Source organism: Copadichromis virginalis, linkage group LG20, assembly GCF_057382275.1.
Source record: "Copadichromis virginalis isolate Kocher_CV1m ecotype Utaka linkage group LG20, C_Virginalis_male_GT1.1, whole genome shotgun sequence".
In the NCBI taxonomy this organism is placed as follows: Eukaryota; Metazoa; Chordata; class Actinopteri; order Cichliformes; family Cichlidae; genus Copadichromis; species Copadichromis virginalis.
Genome location: NC_140637.1, coordinates 19,988,798 through 20,009,992, shown reverse-complemented (window position 1 = coordinate 20,009,992; position 21,195 = coordinate 19,988,798). Strand labels below are relative to the sequence as shown.

General features: G+C 42.3%; 1 protein-coding gene across 1 annotated transcript in view; it reads left to right on the top strand.

The window, feature by feature from the left end:
- Positions 1 to 2,750: 2,750 nt before the first annotated feature.
- LOC146684690 (nuclear receptor coactivator 3-like) overlaps positions 2,751 to 21,195 on the top strand; it is a 65,464-nt gene continuing 47,019 nt past the window's right edge. Inside the window, exon 1 of the mRNA XM_085443392.1 lies at positions 2,751 to 3,019. The gene's annotated coding sequence lies outside the window, so the exon portion shown is untranslated. The remainder of the gene's footprint in view (positions 3,020 to 21,195) is intronic.

Here is a 21,195-nt window from a genome sequence, read left to right as displayed (position 1 = left end):
TTGTCCACAAATTATTAATTTTTTATAAATGTTTTCTTGGAAAAACTTTTTAGAACTGCCTCAGATCTCTCTGGGAAATGGTAAAAGAAAAAATCTTTAGTATATTATAACAATCAATCCACCGCTTCCCATGGCTGCTTATCCAGCGTAGAGTTTGGAGTCCATCCCAGCTGACCTTGGGCAAAAAGGTATAGGCTGATCACGTCATAGTCCACCACAGGGCAAACACACACAGACAGATAACCACACACTTTAATACACATGTAAAGCAATTACGAATCACCAAATAACCTAGCATAGATGTTTTTGGATTGTGGGAGGAGACCCACTCAGGCACAGGCAGAGCCTGCAAGCTCCACACAGAAAGTCTTAATAATTTATTTTGATATAATTCACTACTGACAAAATCCATTAAACAACCCTGACACTGATGCCCTGTCATCCTCATTGGATGTAATTTTTTGGCATTGAAACATGTAAACATCCACTTACATCTTCCTTCTTCTTCTTCTTCTTCTTCTCCTTTTGAACTCCCTCTTATCTGTAAGTCCTGTGAAACAACATCAGAAAAGCGTACCTTTTCTGGCTTCAGCCGTGGACACGTGTTTTAATTTTTTTTTCAGTCAGTCGGTCATTCTCAGGTCAAGTCCCAGAAAACTTAATTCCTCAGTATGCTGTTAATATCTGCATGTGAAGTTAAAATGAATGTATATCACAAACACAGGCATCAGAACAAAATGAGCTGGTGCTCACGTGTCGCAACTCACAGCAACTCCGCACTTTACTTGTTCTGTGAAAAAAGTAAAACTGGGAGGTAACTTTTAGAAATGTCAATGTTTTATAGATGTGCGAGCTAAAACTAACATCTTAGTGACACAGATATTTGGGAGTTTAAATAAATATCTTTTCTTTTAAATGCTTAAGAATCACGACAACATTATACACTGTGCAGGAAATCTACAAACTGCGTACTGGGTCACTCCCTAGGTTATCTTGAACTTGAATATATCTTTGGCACGTTTCTGCTGCAGCTTAGCTGTTTATTCTTTTTTTTCATCTGTCTACTCACATTTTCACCAATACTAATAAACACATCAATCTCACTAATATCTATTAAGCCCTAAAGTGAGCACACTTTGACAGTTTTACTTCCTTTCTCTGGGAATTATTTTCTGCTAGTTGTTACCAGCTGGTCCACAAAGAAAACTGTAACTGTAACTTCGGTCGTGTAACTGTAACTTCGGTCGTTGCTGTGCTTTTTGGAAGTCGAATTTCCCAGAGGAACCCACCCGAGGGATTAATAAAGTTCTATCTTATCTTATCTTAAAAGCACACACCTGGTTTAGATTTTAAAATTGGACAGATGTCTCTATGGCCAAAGTAAATAAAAAGCATGTGTAATAAATGTTAGGCTACCACGTTTGATCCCAAAATGAGAAAAATACAAATATCATAACTTATGAGAGGTTATCATGATCTCATGAAGACAAAACTTTGTGGTTCATAAATCTGACAAATTCTTTAACAGCTGTTGATAAATCACTACCCCCTCCCCCCCCCCCTCAAAAAAAGAGTCATAAGACAGAGCTGAGAGACTGTGATAGGAGAATGAACAATCTTATGTTAGCTTAGTTTCATATTAAAGTCACAAGCCATAATACTGTTAGGACACCTTGCATAAAAAAGTTGTATAAAGTTGTATATATAGCCAAAGTAAAGTTTGTACATTTATTTATTTATTTATGTTTCTGCAAGAAGTTCTTTAAACGGAATTATATTCTAATGCTAAATATAATCCATTTTCAAATATACTGCTTTATTTTTTATTATTATTGATAAAGTTGCAGTTATTTACTTGTTATCCTGAAGAAACAACACCAAAAAAAGTTTTAATGGTTGAACGTCAGACTGGAGAGCTGCCCAGGGTGTGCCCCGCCTCCCGCCCTCCGTAGATGGGATAGGCTCAGTATTTATACAACATTGTAGATGGCTTTAGTTTGCATGAGGGCATGAACGTCAAGCAGATTACTGAAACTTGCTCCTATTTTAAGTATACTATACCGCAATCCCTCCGATGACACCTGACATCAACTACCAACAACAAGTGCAGACTTGATGTTCATTGAGATCAGTTAGGAAGGATCCAGATGAAATCGGTGCAAGTGCAAAAACAATGGCGACAAGTCCATAAAATAGTAACTAAATGCATAAAGTTTTCACTAGTTATTGACAATATGTTTCTATGGAATTATTTATTTAGCAATATCGCTTTCTTTGTTTCTTCAAATCAATGAACACAACGTTTAAAAAAAAAAAAGAAAAGAAACAAACTAAATTTGAGTATCATATTCAAAACAGAAAAGCACAATTATAGGAAGTGGTGTGGTTAAATATGCAAAACAAATGTTAAACTGTTCCAAACTCTTTCAATGAGGACCACACAGAGGCGGCTTTTATTTATCCAAGTGAACTTTTTTTTTGCACAAGGCAAGGACAGGACTTCTGCGTCCTTATTTGCTCTCAAGTTCGCTCTTTTCTATCTCCCCTTCAATCCAAACGCCCTCTTTTGGCTAAAAAAAAAAAAAAGTCTGGATATTTGCAGCCTGTAGCTCCTCCCATCAACACAAACAAGTCAGCTGTTTGCTTTTCGTGCAGTGAGGTTAACTGATAACACACACTGTGGCATCTTCCCTCTCGTCGCTCACATCCGTCTGTACGCTGCTAGACAGACGGTGCCTGCTCCTCCACCTCCACCTCTACCTTCCACTCCTCCTCCTTCCCCCGTGTGGTGGTGGAGTCTGCCTGTAGTCCGTATCCGGGTTGGACGAGCCATCCGGAAGCGCGGGGCTCGTCTAGAAAGAACTCGTTTACCCACAAGTCCCAGCGACGCCTCAACTTACAGAACTGGCTTCTTGGGCTTCGGGAGTGTTTCCCATTTAAACAAACAGAGCCGAAGATGGCGGAGAGTTAATGGTGTAAAGAAGAAATTATCGATTCGGGAGAGAGTCACGTCCACGAGGTAAGTACGTGCAGCACGCGCGCTCCTATTCAGTCAGTTTGACCAGACTTTGCGTTTGGTTTGCATTTCAATAGAGGACGGAAATGTCTTGACTTGGGTTTCCAGCGGCAGAGCGCACACAATATTGGCATCGGCGCGGTGCGGAGGGCACAGAATACATATTTTATTTTATTATTTTTTAAAAAGTAAATGACAGAAAACATTTGCCCTCGGTTTGTAACGGTGATGCGGTGCGTGTTTCGGTGCCATGCTTATTTGCAGCACGGCTGAACGTTTGGCACATTTCATAAACTTAACTTGATCGCACAAGCTCGCCAGTTTACGCACGAGCCGCTGGATCGCAATAGTGCCTCCAGTAGATTTGCTGCAGAACATGAATAAGTTTTGGGACAGCACATGCTTTGGGCTCGCACGCTCGCGCTTGAACGCAAAATCACGGGGTGATTTATTTATTTTTGTTTGTTTTAAACCGGTTGATGCTCGCTGTCCGCGACAGTCGGTGGGAAACAGCTGAGCCCGGTGCTGTCGCAACCTGAGGGAATTTGGACCGGGATGTTTGATGAGCAGGAGCGTGCAAACACACTCGGCTGCGTACTGTATGTGAAAGCGGCTCCCGCTGTATTGCTACTGGTCGCTTTACAACAAACGTGCGCTGCAGGAAGGAGGCAGACGACGGTGACCGTCCGTCAGTCAACCAGCCGCTCAGCCAGCCTGCAAGACCGATTAAATTCAAATAAATAAAGTGCAGCCGGTCTACGGCGTGTGTCTCCAGTGTGCACGTCAGCAGTGCACGAAGGGGTCATGCATTGCCTTAAAATGTGTGAGGTGATACGGTGAATGCTCGTCGTGATGGTGTCTTTTTCCTGTTAGGTCCTTCATAACCCCTCCTGCCATCTGCTTCATCCTCAGTAATGTCTCTAACTGTATATCTGCAGGGGGCAGCAACGTGGCCCTGTGCGTACCCGCTGCTCTGCAATTATGAAGGTGCACGGTTTGATCCCTGAAACAGCCAGCCGGTGGTGTAAGTGTGTGTGTGCGTACGCCGGAAAGCGCTGTGTCCTTGAGCATGACACCAGAGCCCCAGCTCACACTGGATAATAGCAGCCTTACAGTTCAGTGTGTGTAAACAGAGGTTGAATCGGAGTGATGCTGCAGGTGAGGGATGTGAGGCTGAGTTGATTATATTGAAGTCGCTGTCTAAATTTAGATGCGTGTCCAAACGTGGCTGCAGCTAACAAAGATGGTTTTCATTAGTCTCTTTTATAAGATATAAAATATTTAAAGGTTAAAGACAGTGACAGCTCAACACTCACAGATGTCCTTCTCAAAAGATGTCAATTTGCAGCGAGTCACAGATGAAATGCTGCAACCAGAGAATTCCCCGTGCTTATTTAGTGATGCATGACATTATAATGTCTAATGTTATTGTTGATGGCCCCTTTTTCCCCCCGAAAGGTTTACATGAAAATAAAAATGGGTTCAAGTTTCAGCTACTATAACAATCTGAACTATTTTAATTGGCTGAAATATTCAGTTATACAACAAACTAACAGTCAACTAAATATTAGCCAATGGGAAGAGTTTGTTGATCAGATGTTGGTTCGTTTGTTGGTCGATTAAGGGGAAGAAAACTGAGTTGCAAACAGACGTTATAGTTAGATAGTAATTACACACATCAGGCAGGAAGTCCAAAGTGTGGGATCATTTCGAGAGGAAGGGCATGACTCCGAGAGAATAGCATGCAAACTCTGTAGGGAAACATTTGCCTATCATTCTTTGACTTCAAACATTGCTTTTCATTTGCAACTTGTAAGTAGCTCAGTGGTAGACACTTTGCACCATAACTTACTTTAATGTTCAGCTGAGGGTGTCCTTGTTAGTTAAAAAAATATGGAAAAATATGATGGACATCATATTTGATCCATTAGGATTGCCAGTTCTAAATTGTGAGCAGCTGCTGGTTTCTTGTTTGGCAATGGTAGTAAACTTGGGTTTTGGGGCAGTTAAATTTGTGACATTGGGCTTTGGCAAACAAAGGTGGACTTTATTTTTACAGAAAAAAAATTATTTAGTAAATAACGGATGACAGGACAACTAAAATAAACACTTTCAGGCCAGTTAGCTTCTTCTGTTTATCTTACTGATGTTTCATATTCAGTCCTGTTAAGCCACTTACTGAAAGCTCTATTCTCCTAATTTAATTGATGTATAGTTAGTCAAATGCTCTCCGAACTGTCTGGCTGCTGCTCGTGACGGGGTTTTAATCAGGAATTTATTATTAACAGTAATTGTTTCAGCTCTGTGCCCCAAATGCGTCTGTTGCCCAAGTGAGGGGGGGGTTGGGTGTCGCAGCAAGGAGCCGTTGTCTCGTTGCACGGCACCCATCTTCTGACAGATTTACAGTCAACTCTGTGGACCAAGTCTCTGCACACGTGCTGTCGCACACACGCCTACAACCTGCTCACAAGGAACCGAAGGCAATGGGAACAGGGAGGTGCTGTGAGCGAGCCGCCAGGACTCATGAGGGGTTTCGCCAAGCGCATGGCCATCCCGCCATGCGCTTGGCGAAACCCCTCATGAGTCCTGGCGGCATTCATCCCAATGCATTGACAAGGAGGAGGAGGGTGACAGTGATGCATTATGTTTGCTGAATGGGGAAAAAGGGGACAGAGGTTAGCAGGGGATGCTGGTGACTGGGTCAGGCACTGGGGGCAGGGCTCGTGAGGCTGAAGCAGAGAAGCAGGACATCACAGCCTGGGAGCTTGGGAATCTGTGAGTGTGTGTGTAGAGGAGGAAGGAGGGGGTGTGTACCGAAAGGGGAGGGGCTCAGGTGGAGCCTCTTGCTGGAATTCCACCTGGTATTTCTCATCTTTTGTCTGCGTCCTGGTCTTTGGTCAATCTCGTTTTTACCCACCTCGACTTTGCTCGCTTGTTTCTGGGTGTGTGTGTGTGTGTGTGTGTGTGTGTGTGTTTTCCACCTCTATTGTGGACTCAGGAAGTTTTCTGCCTCAGATTGTTCACATTCTTTGCCATTTTCTTTCTTCTCTCTGTGGCATGTCTCTCGCTGTCCCCTTGCCTCCCCCAGCTCCAGAGTAGTGAGCTAACTGTTGTCCTGTTGTTGCTGGGGCCCCTCTCTGACATGTCAGTATGTGTTAAACAGGAAATAATCTTCACCAGCTCTCATTGATTTCACTCTGTAGAGGAGCGGGTGCTCATATTTAAATCTCACTCATTTTTGTCCACCTGTCTTTTACTTAAACATCAACACTCCAGCGATGAATACTGGGGCATCTGATTTGCAGGGTTTTTTTTCCCAAATAATATTTTGACCTCACTGACAATAAAGTATTTTAAGTTTCAATAAGCGTACAAAAATCTACTTTACAATCGGGTATAGAAATATATTTTTCCTCAATAACCCTTTAGTAGAATTTAAAAAGACTTGTTTTCAAGTTGGATTACTGAGCTAAATAATGCTTGTGTTGTGTGATGAAGAAATATTTATAATCATACTCTTATTACACATAAACCTACTGGGCTACTTGCATGTTTATGTTATAAAACGGGGCGCTCTAGGGCTCGACAGTTCATCAAATGTAATTTTCAGTTCCAACTCTGGCTTTTACCAATGAGTAACCCTGGACAGTTAAGTTTAAATGACTACTCTGCTGCATGTTTGCCCTTCACTAAAAGCCCAAATCTACTCCCCATCATGATGCTGCATCTTTAGTTCAGTGCCTTTGCGTAATGTGACTTAAATTATATTCATTGTGATATAGTTTAAGAGTGATTCTTCATTAAAAAGATCAGTTACATTTTCAATAAATACACAATGTTTCCAAGATTTCTTAATAATTCATAATTTGAAAATTATTTTGAATTCAGTAGAAGCCAGATACCTAATGGATGATGGTTGCATGATGTGCACATAGTGCATCTTTAAATACACATGATGCTACCTGCAAGCCTTCAGACCAAGACCTAAACCTGAGACCTGGAGACCATTTGGTGACTCTCCCTAGAAACCGAAGATTTTTTAGAGAAATTGACCCTCCTTGATTGGTTGGCGTGCAGTTCCTGGCTGATGCTGTGCGGCATCAGTTGCAAAGAGAGAGCTGCACTGAAAACCTTGTGATTGCTCTCGTTGTTTGTAGATTGCTACAGTCACCAAAGTTTTCATCTTTTCTGCAAAAAGTACTTTTGGTTTCATCATTACAAGGGGTCACTCCTTCTGGAATCGCACCGGAATCTTTTGCTTGTTATCCCAGCTGCTAACTAACCACCGAGCAGGAGTTTAACTTATAAAAGCATGATGCAAACAAGAAATGGAAAATGTTTACTTTCAAAGTAAAAGCTGTGCCTACGCCACCGTACACGTTACAGAAGTAGCAACTTTTGTCATGTGTAGGCCGTGTGCAGGCGGGAGCGGTGGTAAAGAGGACCCAAAGTGCAGACTTACAGAGATGGAAGATAAACTCAAACTTAGATTTATTATAAAACAAAACTGAAAACTACAAAAGCTGACAGGCAGAACACACAGCATAATAAGATGGTAGATTGCGACACTGACACAGAGAAACACAAGGCTTAAATACACAGAGGGAGCAAGCAGGGAATGAGAGACAGGAGGGAAACACAGCTGAGGCAAATCAGGGCTAACGAGACAAGGGAAGCAAAACCAGGTACATTAACATGAGACAAGGACTTTCAAAGTAAAACAGGAAACGTAACACAGACATGGACTTGACAAGGGGACACAGCAGACAGGGGAGACAAAGCAACTAAGAAACACAGACAGAAACCAGAACATTAACAAAGAAACCAAAAGACTAGAAACCAGTGAACCAGAACGTTCTCTGTTCCTTTCACAGGAGTTGGCTGCTGAGATTTCTTCCTGTTAAAAGGGAGTTTTTCCTTCCCACTGTTGCCAAGTTCTTACTTATAGGGGATCATCTGATTGTTGGGGGTTTTCTCTATTATTGTAGGGTATTCGCTTTGCAATATAAAGCACCTTAAGGCAACTCTCATGTTGCGCCACTTAGCAAGTAATTGGTATTTGGAGACATGTTAGCTTCTTCCATACAAACTATAGACAACCACGATAATCTGCTAGCAACCAAAGCAATTGCAAATGAAGCACTATATACCTCTTTGTGAACCAGTTCCATGTAGTAAGAAAAATCAGCTTCACACAACCACTCACCAGCTGTCAGAGACTACAGGTTTTTCCCTAGCTGGAAGCTGCCAGGGCTTCACTGACTGATCTTGGCCCGTGTGACAGGGGCTTAATGTAATTATTGACGTGCTTCAATGCTGTATCTCCCCATATGGAAAAGATATATATAAATCTTATAAAGTTTGTATCTGTCTTGTGTGAAACTTATATGAAAAGCATACAAGAGTGAAAACAGATATAAGATCCCTTGAAAAATGAAACTTGTATGTTTTGGATACTTACTAAAACAATATATGAAAGTAATGAGAAAGTGGCCACTTTCATGAGTAAATCATATAAGTTTTTACTATTTCTTTTCCATATGGGTAGGAACCTCTGTTTGGATCACTAGTCAGAAAAAGTAAAAAAAAAACCTTCACATTACTCATTACTTTTTTTCTAAAGTAATCTATGATGTTACTTAATTACTTCCTGGAGAAAGTAATTTTTGAAACTATTCATAATTACTTTTGCGTGCCCTGAAATGCATTGTCACATAATTACCAGTTAACAGTATAAACCATGGGCTACAGTCCCATACACTTACACAAACTCATCACAGCCAACGACAGGCAGCCAGAGCCTGTTGAAGATCAGGTTCTGGCTGCTGGGCTGGGATCTGCGTACACTCAGCTGTAAAGTCACTCTGGGTTCTGTCATGGAGATCCTTCTGTGTAGACCCAGTGTTGTATTAGCAGTAGTGGATAGTTGTTTCTATCCTGGATGGAGTTTGCACTTTACTTTTGTCAGGCTCTTGTGCTTTTTTGCAATAAAAGTAATGTCCATATCTCCACCATTTTCCTCCTACCTGCACACAAACTGAAATGTGCTGTTTGTTGTGCAAGAAAAAAGAAGCAGGAAAATGAAAATTTGTATTTTTGTTTTGTTTTTTTCACCCATTGTGCAGATAATTAAAGAACCTTTTATAACACAAATAATTACATAATTGTAATCTGATTACTCGATATAGGACAGTAATGTGTTACATTACTGCATTACAGAAAGATGATTAAAATCACATGTGGCACTGCCGATAACACACACAGATTCATTCATTTGTTCCACTTGTGTGTTTTCAGTACAAAACGTCTTGGCCAACAGTGAGATCAGCGGTTTAGTGGACGGCCAGTTCTAACAAGATTGTCAATCCAAACATTTAGATATAAACTTACATCTGGCAGGTGGTGCTACAGACACATTTTGCTCTACACTACCAAACACAGGACAGCATGAGCATAGAAAAGTGTTTTAGTAAAATAAGTAAATAGCTATCTTAATATGTGAAAAGCTAAAATGTGGCTTGTAGTGTAATGCACTAAAAAAGTGCTGCATAAATGCAGTTACTGATCTCAAACAAGCACATAGTTCTAGTCAGTATGGATCTCCTTCTGAGTCAGAAACCAGCAAGTTATCAGGAGTCACATACTACAGCTATTCATCTGATGACAAATTGGAGGTAGACAAGGGATTTATGTTTGGTACCAAATATGTTATATTTTATCTTCAAGCTAACAGTTTTAAATCAGAAATTCTACCCACAGTCAATGTGAAGGAAGCTGTTGTGCTTCCATGATTAAAGACGATACAAGAAGAAATCATGGCAACACAGATTTCTCTGATTTCTCGGTGTCAAGCTGCAGTATCATTGATCATTATTTTCCAAATATGGTGCGACACATAACGCCTCCCCAAAAAAAAAAAAAAAAAAAAAAAAAATATATATATATATATATATATATATAAAAAAAACAAACACCCAGCACGCCCCTGCGGGCGGTTTATCCTTCAAGCTCGGGTCCTCTACCAGAGGCCTGGGAGCTTGAGGGTCCTGCGCAGTATCTTAGCTGTTCCCAGGACTGCGCTCTTCTGGACAGAGATCTCCGATGTTGTTCCCGGGATCTGCTGGAGCCACTCGCCTAGCTTGGGAGTCACCGCACCTAGTGCTCCGATTACCACGGGGACCACCGTTACCTTCACCCTCCACATCCTCTCGAGCTCTTCTCTGAGCCCTTGGTATTTCTCCAGCTTCTCGTGTTCCTTCTTCCTGATATTGCTGTCATTCGGAACCGCTACATCGATCACTACGGCCGTCTTCTTCTGTTTGTCTACCACCACTATGTCCGGTTGGTTAGCCACCACCATTTTGTCCGTCTGTATCTGGAAGTCCCACAGGATCTTAGCTCGGTCATTCTCCACCACCCTTGGGGGCATCTCCCATTTTGACCTCGGGACTTCCAGGTTATACTCCGCACAGATGTTCCTGTACACTATGCCGGCCACTTGGTTATGGCGTTCCATGTATGCCTTGCCTGCTAGCATCTTGCACCCTGCTGTTATGTGCTGGATTGTCTCTGGGGCATCTTTACACAGCCTGCACCTGGGGTCTTGCCTGGTGTGATAGACCCCAGCCTCTATGGATCTTGTGCTCAGAGCTTGTTCTTGTGCTGCCATGATTAGTGCCTCTGTGCTGTCTTTCAGTCCAGCTTTGTCCAGCCACTGGTAGGATTTCTGGATATCAGCCACCTCCTCTATCTGCCGGTGGTACATACCGTGCAGGGGCCTGTCCTTCCATGATGGTTCCTCGTCTCCCTCCTCTTTCTTGGGTTTCTGCTGCCTGAGGTATTCACTGAGCACTCGGTCAGTTGGGGCCATCTTCCCAATGTATTCTTGGATGTTCGTTGTCTCATCCTGGACTGTGGTGCTGACACTCACCAGTCCCCGGCCCCCTTCCTTCCGCTTAGCGTACAGCCTCAGGGTGCTGGACTTGGGGTGAAACCCTCCATGCATCCACGCATATATATATATATATATATATATATATATATATATATATATACACACACAGTTTGGTAACGTCTTGAGTATTTGGACAGTTATAACATTTTTTTAACTGTACCTCTGTGGATTTTAAATCAAATCCCAACCAAATACAAGTTCAGTGCAAGTTTTGATCTTTTGTCTGCAGGACGATGAAACAGCTTGTTTGCCAGTTACTTTGGAGACTGACACACTTCCAAGTGCAAGTCACACTTTTTTGTGAGTGTGTGTGCAAATAACTAATTTACTACTAAGCGCAAGAGGGCTTTATGTAGCCTAGAACATTAGAAAACACTGAAAGAAACACAATGTCTCTTACTTATTCTTTTTTCTTTTTTTTCTCACATGGCACCTGGATGCTGCAGCTCGCTGAACAGTCTAGAAAGAGGCGTGCTTCCTTTTCAGAGGAGAGCTCTTACATAAGAAAAGTGACCCAAGTTGTGACACTAAATGCAAATTTTTAAAAAAGACTAATAAAACTGAAACTGAAAATCAAATTCTTACCCAAAAAGCAACGTTCTATACTAAAGAATACTGACTTAAAATGTTTCGTTTTAATGAGTGGATTTAAATACAAGAGCTTTTGGTATTTTTGAAATATGTTATTCTTATTGCTAACGTGAGCAAAACTAATGAGTGGGAGCGGCACAGGGAGTGGCAGAGGGTGTTCAGTTCAAGGTCGGCCCTCTAAAGCCAAGGCCGTGAGGATCTGTCATGGTTACGTCAATTGTTTTATAACTTTGACCTTAACATTTATATAAACACCTGTTTATATAGTTCCTTTTGTCATGTGTCAAAGGCGAGCACTGTCAAACCTAACGCTGGAAAACAGACCTCATTTGTTGAACTTTTGCTTTTGGCTTTTTAATATCATTGACTAGTAAGAGTTAAGCAGTGACCAGTTACATAATTTCTTTATTGGGGAAAATGAACATGTTAATATCCATCCATTCATCCATTCAGTCTTCCAGGGTCATGAGCGCCCTGGTGCCTTTCGCAGCTACCACCGGATGCAGGGCCAACACAGAGAAACAGACAACCCTTCATACTCACATTCACACCTATGAGCAATTTAGAATGACCAATAATTTAACCACACTTACTGCATGTCTTTTAACACTGATCTGGAGTCAGCTGTGTAATTGAGCCAGTAGAAAAATTAATTTTGTGTAAAAGCAGGTAGCTGAAAAACTGTTTATGTGATAATAGAATCACTAAATATCAAACATAGTTGGAGCGATGATAGATAGCGAGACACACAGAGGGAGAGGGATGATCTGATGGACTGTCAGAGTGTATCCTTGGTTTCTGTTTCCTTTCTTTCTCCAGAATGCCTCGGTGCAGCTCATGTCCTCTGCCGCTTTATTTTTCTGAGAGCTATTTCTTCTGTGAGAAGAATGTCAAGTGCCTATCTCAGTGCGCTTCTCCGTGTTCTGTCTTTTGTTTTCTTACTTGTGGTTCACTCTTGATTTCTGTCTTCTCTTCTCGCCCCGGTTCACCTCAACCTTTGTCTTCTTGAGTGTGTTTTTGTCTCCTGGCTGAGACTTTTTCTTTTTAACTTTTTCTGATGTCTGGGTCATTGCACTTTAACTAAATAAGTTTATGTGTTAAAATCTGAAAGACTGTATTCTTACGATAGTAGCTCTTTATTGTGTGTGTGTGTGTGTGTGTGTGTGTGTGTGTGCGTGTGGGTGGGTGGATGGTAGTGTTAGGCTGGGAGGGGGGGGGGTGGATACATAGGGGAGAGCGAAGAGTAGACGAGGGGGGAGGAGACATAGAGAGTCGTTATTAACGTGGCGACTCCCGCTAAAATTCAGGGAGTGCTGTTGCATCCAGCTGTTACTGGTTGTGCGAGGCTTCGTTGCCATGGCAACACAGCCCTGTGCGCCTGCTCAAGGTCGTTCATCCAGCTCTGAACCGAGCAGCATGCTGCACATAGGATGTACGGAGGGAGAGAGGAGGAGAGAGAGAGAAAGCAGGAGAGAGGGAGGGAAAGACAGGCAGAAAGAGAGAGAACAGAAGAACTACTTCAAAGTGACCAATCAAAAGCACTTCAGTGACGCTGTGGTCGGTGAACAAACTCGGCCCTGCCTCCACCTCGTCTCTGACACACACGCGCACGCACGCACACACACAGTTACTTTCCTCAATAAAGAAACAAACAAAAAAGAAGCCCCTGGCCTTGGGGCTTGTAGGTTCTTTTGCCAGCTGATAAAATATTTAGCTGGTCAGTGCAAGAGAGAGACAGAGAGAGGGGGGCACGGTGGCTGGAGAAGAAGAGAGCAGCAGAGCTTGGCTTTGTGTTTTCCTTTCTCTAATGGTGCATTGCTGTGAGGCTACCTGGGGCTTCTCCCACCTCCTCTCCTCTCTCACTTTCTCTCCTCTCCCCTCAGAGGGCTGCAGCAGCATCCCTTGGGGGGGCTCTGCTGCATGTTTGCAGGCGCTGACTAGACTCGGCGCAGCACACAGTGTGCACTAAACAATCCCGCGCACCGAGGAATCACGGCGCTTCATCGCACGACACATTGTAGGAAATTGAGTCTAACAGTAATCTTTGTTGGATGATATTAATAGCGAGGCACTGTGTGATGAATGCCCGCTGAATCGCAGCTTTACAGCTTACGACGTTGTCGCCGGCGTGCTTGTACATAACGACAGTGCTGATGTTTCGCAGTTATAATGTTTAGTGTGTTCGTCATAATGGTTTCATTTTCCTAATAAGCGACTGCACCTGAGGCTGAGGATGTAATTGAGGTTTCGGCTTGTTTTTATCGTAAAGTTTAAAAAAAAAAGAGGACAAATTGCTTGTAGAGAAAATGTGAAAACATCACCAGTTTGATTAAAATTCATCCTGAGGGGTCCAGTTGTTGTTCACGTCTTTGTATCGCTGTCAGAAGACAAATGTGGGTGAGCAAGGACATGTCCTCAGTAGACTTGGGCCATGCACTGTTATGCTTTAAAGATTTGTGTTAGAATGATATTAACAGTATTTGGTTGTGTTGACACACACTTGTGCCATACAGCGGACACAAGTGACAGTGAGTTTATTAGGACGGCACAAAAAAAATTACAGTGAAGAGGAAAAGAGCTGAGTGGGTACATGACACATGTGAGGCCACATGCGCCCTCATCTAGCAGCTGCAGTCACCACAAGATGAGACACGTAATGCGGTCGATCGCTTATTTTTGTGTGTGCTTTGCTGTATTGATTCAGAGATCATATGAATAAATTGGCAAATTAATCAAATGTAGTCACTTTATAATAAAACGCCACCCCTGAAGTTTAATAATGACACGGATCGTCAGGTTTAAAGTGTCAGCATAGTCTGTTTCTATATTATCTCAGCTGTTGAGGTCACAGAATGCATTCAAATCTAAAGTGTGGCAAACTTTTAGATTTTCCTCTCCTGCCTCTCTTCTTTTTCTGGGTGCACGCAGAGTTTAGCTGGATTTTTTTGACAAAGTCAAACATTTTCGGTGAAGCGCAGGGAAGAATCGCTTTTTGTGGTCGGTGACGTTATAGTGTAGCATAGTGTGTGGATGGCTGTTTAAAAGTTAGAAAAACACAATCGGTGACCTTTCTGTGAGCCCCAATCAAAAGGAGAGTCGGACTTTTGGGTCGGGAGGAGGTTAGGTTCACCTTTCTCTTTGCTCTTAGTTAACAGATGCCTGTTAAAGGGGTCCTCAGAGGGGTGTGTGTGTGTGTGTCTCTAACAAGGGGAGTTCTGTTTTTTTACTTATTTTCCATTGTAAAATCCAGACCTAGTTTATGTGTTTTAGAGTTTTACACACACACACACACACACACACACACACACACACACACACACACACACACACACACACACACATACATTTATGGGGTAGAGGATGAGGTAAATGTTACCAGCTGCAGCGTAGCAAGCAAGTGGCTTCAACTCTGCCTGAACCCGGCTGTTATGTGACCACCTCGTCAACTTAATTCACTCCTTTCCCTTAAATGCCACACCGACCCCCACACCACACTCACATATATGTATACACACACATAAACACACATCACTAGCTCCTTTTTCCCCGTGTCACCAGCAGCATCGCTCAACTCGGGGTAGTGGTGGAGCACTCCCAAAGCTTGTAACCCCCCACCTCACCACAGCAGTGTTGAGCAGCACACTGGCCGGGTGTGCTACGTTATATTGGCTGCCCCTCCGGTTACCCTCTGAGGTCACATTGTTGTTGTTATGATGTCACAAAGGCTTTTTTGTGCAAACCTCCGTCAGCTTACTTTTACACGCAGGCTGCAGTGAAACACAGTTGACGCTCTTTAACCAGTCGATCGGTTGCAGGAAAAAAAAACTGCACTTAATTTGTTAACTTGTTCACTGCTGGACTTATCATCCATCCATCCATCCATCCATCCATCTTTATTTATAAAGCACTTTAAAACAACCACAGCTGACACAAAGTGCTGTACATTGGAACGAAATAATAAAAATAAATACGATATCAGCTTAAATATAGCTATGCACATGTTTCGGCCAAGCTAGGAAGCAGAAAGAAGTCCCTCCGTGTGCTCAAGCTCAGTTCAGGCAGGGGGAGTGTCTTTAGTTAAATCAGGTTTTGCTTTTTAAACCTTATCCACCCCTCTCATTTTCTTTCTCTCACTTCCAATGAGTCTGTTAGTCCTGCGAGATCCGAGTCGTAGTAAACAGGCGGTGACATTCGCAGGCTCTCTGTGGAGGGAAAGGGGCCAGAATTTAAATATTGATTTGATGCAAAGTGAGATAAAATGTCCTATTCCTCTCATGCTCCGCTTTTAGATGCTTTTTATAGCTGTTGATTGTGTATTTTTAGCTGTTGTCGAGCACATCAGACTTTACCCAAAAGAAGGCTTTGATTTTGTTTAAGCACACTGTGTAAACATGCTGCTGTCTGTGACAGATCAGCGCTATATAGGATCCCTAGGATGAAATATCATCTCCTCTTGGACTCTGCTACCTGCTCAGGTAACCATCAGGTATTCAGGCTCGGCTTGTCTACGGATTCAAGGGGCTGTTAATGGTTATTGAGCTGGTAAGACTCCTCCAGTTTTCTGAGAAAAAAAAAAAGCGAAATGGAATTGGAAAACTCGATATTTAGATTTTATTCTAATTAAAATGTTTAATGTTGGAACTTTGATAAGCACTGGATCTCCAGACAGTTAGCTGGCTCCCAGTTAGCCGTTTTGAGCACCACAGTGTTCTAAGGACCAGCCACGACCCAGCAACAGGATGTTGGTAAATGCGTTGGAGCACGTAACTTGCGACTCACAGGAACTTCTGGTATTGGTGCCAAAAGCCACAGGACACCTTCACAGGTCTCCCAGAGTCTAATGCCCTTTTTCGTAGATCCACTGCAGCCTTGAATTTAAAGACATTAACAGCCAAATAACGCAAATGTCTAAGCTCTGCCGTGACATCATTTAACAGTCCGTGTGATGTGTGAATTAAGCCGACGTGAGAATAGTGCAGGTGGTAGTTTACTGCCAATGGAAGGGCATTGTGTGTGTCATCTTCTGCACATTGTATCTGGGCAGCTTACCTAAACCACAGAGTACTTCCTGTAGTCTGAACCCACCTAAAGCAGACTATTTCCAGCTGTGAGCTAAAGGCGATTTACTTAACATGAAGGTTAATATTAAAACAGTTGTTAGTTCATTTGTGTATTTTCTCACCTTCCGAATTTTGCCATGGAAATTATTGGCAGCGACTGTTAATTTTAGACACACACAAATGTTAACCCATCATAACTGTATAATTTAGTTTGTAATGTGCTTTGAATTTTTGTTGTGGTGGCACTCTTTATTTTTATTTGAATCAAAGATTGTATCTGTAACAAATGTCCATGCCACGGAGGACGTTCCTGTCTACCGGAAGGAGAGTAGCTTAGCTATATTTATGTGGTACTACAGTAAACACACACACAAACGCGCAGTGGAGACACACGACACCCTCTTATGTGTTAACTGAAAACCGTTGTCTCTCACACGTCTATGACAGGTCTCCAATAAAGGCCTTGTGGAGAGTACGTGTTAGCTAAGTACGATCTCTCTCCCTATCTTACAAAGGCTAAAAATAGCACCATATCTACGCTAGACTTCGAAAGAGAAAAAGAGGGAGGGAGGACGCAGAGAGAGCGGCAGAAGGAGGAGAAGGTGGGGATGGCAGGACGATGGTGAGAAAACAACAATCAAGGCACGAGAAAAAGGGGAGAGGAGATGAATAGAGGCAGAGCAAGGGTGCGGGAAGGAAAAGAAAACAAGCCATTAATAATTTACCTGCGGGACACTTCGAGTTCGACCTTTATTTCTGGTCAGTGGTGCACAATAACAAAATGCTGGGCTGAGTGTTGTGTAGTGCGAGGAAGGGAAACTCTTCTCGTGATCTGACTGCTGATGTACAGACTGGAGGTTTGCACCTGTGGGCAGTGGTCAAGCGTACTCAGGTAGTGGGATTTCAGACTCAAAAATAGCTCAGCTATTTTTAAAAAATGTAGCAGTGAGAAGATGAAAAATTATCCGGGAAGACCAGTTAAAGTAAAAGATTCATGATTTCAGGAAGTGCCAAGCACTGCAAAGCACTTTAAAGATTTTACAGTGCTGGGGACATGTGACAAAAACGAATCTCTCCCCAATCACATTACAAAGTAATTCACCCTTTAATTTAGTTCGGCTTTCTAAGAACGTTTCTAAGAAATGACAGGAGTACACAGTGTAATGTTTTTGTTCCCGTGTTGCTCTGTAGGTAGAGATGTGTTGCTGTTGCCAGTTCTATTTTGGATTGTGATGTTGAACTGTACAAAACACCTTCTTCATTCATGATTTCTTTTTAGGTAGTTACTTTGGCCTGTCTCTGACACTGCAGACTCCTTCAAGGGAAAAAAAATCTAAATGCATTCTACCTTTTGCTGACATAATATTTGTTTGTGGATGTGCACATGGACTAATGCAGAGACTGCAAATGACTAGTTCTTACTTCTATGTCCTAGTCCACTCGGACCAAGTTGGAGTTGGATTGTTTTCCACAGATCTGCACGCACATAATCTTCCTTAATGTAGTCGACTTTCTCCTCTGCAAATATTTTATTTGCCGTTTATTTTATGCAGAATAAAGTAACAATAAACAACTTTTTCCTCAGTGAGTCAGTTATCCTACAGATGAACTCCAAAGCCGCTGTCGTGGACGCCAGCTGGCGACGGTAGTCCTTGTTCTGCTCTGCAGAGCCGCTGAGTTCGGCATAGCGGATAATGAAGCAGTTCTCCACCTGCTGCAGGTTCTAGTTAGAGTGGCCCTCCAGCTCACAGTTGTTCTCCAGAGCAGACGAAGGACTGCAATCGTCAGCTGTCGCCCAATACAGCGGAGTTGGAGTGTGTCAGACTCGCCGATGAGATGGGAAAGCCTGGAGCTAGATGGTGAACGGCGGCTGAACTTTAAAAACAAGAGCAAAGGAATTAACAAAGTGACCACAGATGGTGCTCTTCTCTTGGACGGATGGAAAAAGTAAAAATCTAAAATGAAAACATACGTTTTCAAATATACTTCGATGTCCAATGACGAAGGACCGTTGCCTACTTATTGTTGTGGAGTGCGTGCCACTGCGATACCTCAGCAGAGCAGTTAACAACAACGACCACCTTAAACTTTTCAAATTGTAGGCAGACAGATCCTTTACAGATGCTCACATTCAGAATGAAACTTGTGAACTTTATATGCTTGTGTGTCTGGCGGTATCTCCTTCCCTTATCCAGTTCATCCACATTTCGCAGGTGTGGTGCTGGGGGCCCGAGGATGTGCAGCGTTGAGTTCAAAGTGGCTCGTTTGAGTTGGCCAAAATTTTAGGCTTACGCTTGAGAATGCTCTCGATGTAAGGTGTTCAGGATCATCAGGAACTTACAGCTACCCACCAGCCTGAGTAAAATGTAGCCTGCGGGAAAACTGCAGGCAAGTGTGAGCACATTTATTAATCACATACAACTTTCAGGTGGTTATGTCACAACAAGTGATGACTACTTGGAAAGTTCCTGTTTATTCACTAATCATCTTCGTTCAGATTATCTCTTCATTTCAGGCTCACTTCAGGTGTTTTTCTTCTTCTTCTTTATATTTATTTGCAGCAACAAGTACATATGACTACACACCCTTTGCTGAGTGTATCCTTACAGGTATCCTCTTTTGAAACCAGTGAAGTTGTGTAGGAGTGTGTCTGCTGAGTTTCACAACCTGGTTCTCCTGAAATGGTGCAAAGCTGATGTGAAAATGGCTTAAGATGGGCGTTTGACATTTTAGTCACACAGTGTCTTATTAAACGATTATTTACCAAATTTGCTGCTTCGGCTTGCTGCACTTCCAGTTCAGTTTAGCATTTCAAAACATTAACAAGCAAAAATGTGCTTAGCAAATGACTATCCTGAAGAAACAGAACTCTCAGTGTATCTGTTAGACTGAATATTGTTTCCTGTGTCCAAAAGTATTTTTGCTCCAAATAAAAATAATAATAATAATCCTTTCCGAGTCTACGGTGGAGAGCTTCTTCCATTACCTTGAGATCAGTTTTCACAGAACAGTTTGGCTGGACGACATTTGTTCCCAAGCCAGGAAACTAGTTGACAGGCTATTTATTACCACAGATTTTTTTGTGTGTCCCTTGCCATGCGGCCTGTTTCATGTCTTCTGATGCTTTACGTGTCCTTTTGACACCATTGTACTCATGAACACGTACATATATTCAGCTCTGTCTAGTCTGGACTAATTTGTTGCTGTTCTGCATTTAACCTTTGTCCTGACACACTTAGCTGCACAAAAGAACAGAAAAATAGCCGGAGGAGTTAAAGGGGGGGTTGTCGGCCAACTTGTTGCTGTGTGATTGTGGTGCTATGACAAATACTGTGTGTGTGTGTGTGTGTGTGTGTGTGTGTGTGTGTGTGTGTGTGTGTGTGTGTGTGTGTGTGTGTGTGTGTGTGTGCGTTATCAGAGCTTGTGTGGTTTGTATTTACCAACAAAACAAACTGTGAGGTCTTGGGTAAGGGACACAGTGACGCTAAATTTTCCACAAGGCCTCACATTTTCGTTTTACTTCTCCTGCACAAAAAATAGACAGAAAGAAGGCGAGGAGGACGGGGGGAGAGTGGGAAAGACTTTTGGTTTTAGTGCCACAGGGGGGTTAGGGATTTGAAGCAGAAGAAGAATAGGCAATGCAGTTGACATTGTTAAATTTCAAGTGTTTTTCAAACAGTCCATTTACTGTGTAACCCTAAACCCTTGGGTAACACTGAGGCCTCTCACCCTCAGGCAAGGTGCTATAGACCTTACTACTGCAGTTAGACCAGTATAAGTGTTTGTGTTTGTACTCCTTCTGGAATACTTAACATTTTTTTGTGTGTGTCTTTTTGCAAGAGTTTTGAATAGACTAAAAGTATGTGTTTAATGTAATAGTGGCATTTAAAACTGGAAACTAATAACTTTTCATGTTTGAAATACATTACACGCACATTAACAGTTCTTGTCAGCCCTCCATAGCATGACACAAAACAGCCCACAGCACCTCCGTGTGACCTAAGAACTTATTAGAAACGGTCAAACAGAAAAGAATGAAAGAGCTTGCTGGAAGTCGAGATGAGATGTAATGTAATCTGTCTACTCGAGACTCCAGAAGTGGTTTATAAAGTTGAGGTTCCTCTGCACATCCTTCAAACGTTGTAGCTTTCTGTTGACAAAAAGCTCCCACAAATTCATGTCGATCAAAAACTCAGCATGCCTCAAATTATTTTAAGTTAGTTATGTATACACATATGTTTGTTTGTTATGTATAAGTGACCTAAATAGCGATGTAGTTAAAAATTTGTGTGATTCAGTGCATTTCTCATGTAGTATTTAAATCATTTATGAGGGGGGAAAAAAGGCCAAACGTTTTCCCGTTTCTATTCTTTGTTGTGCAATTGGAATTTGAATATACACTCACTGGTCACTATATTAGGTACAGCTTGTTAGTATTTGTCAGGCCCCCTTTTGCATTCAGAACAGCCTTAATTATTTGTGTCACAGACTCAACAAGGTGCTGGAAACACCTTGTTGAGTATCTGCACAGCAGCTGCAGATTTGATGGATGCACATTCGTGATGTGAATCTTT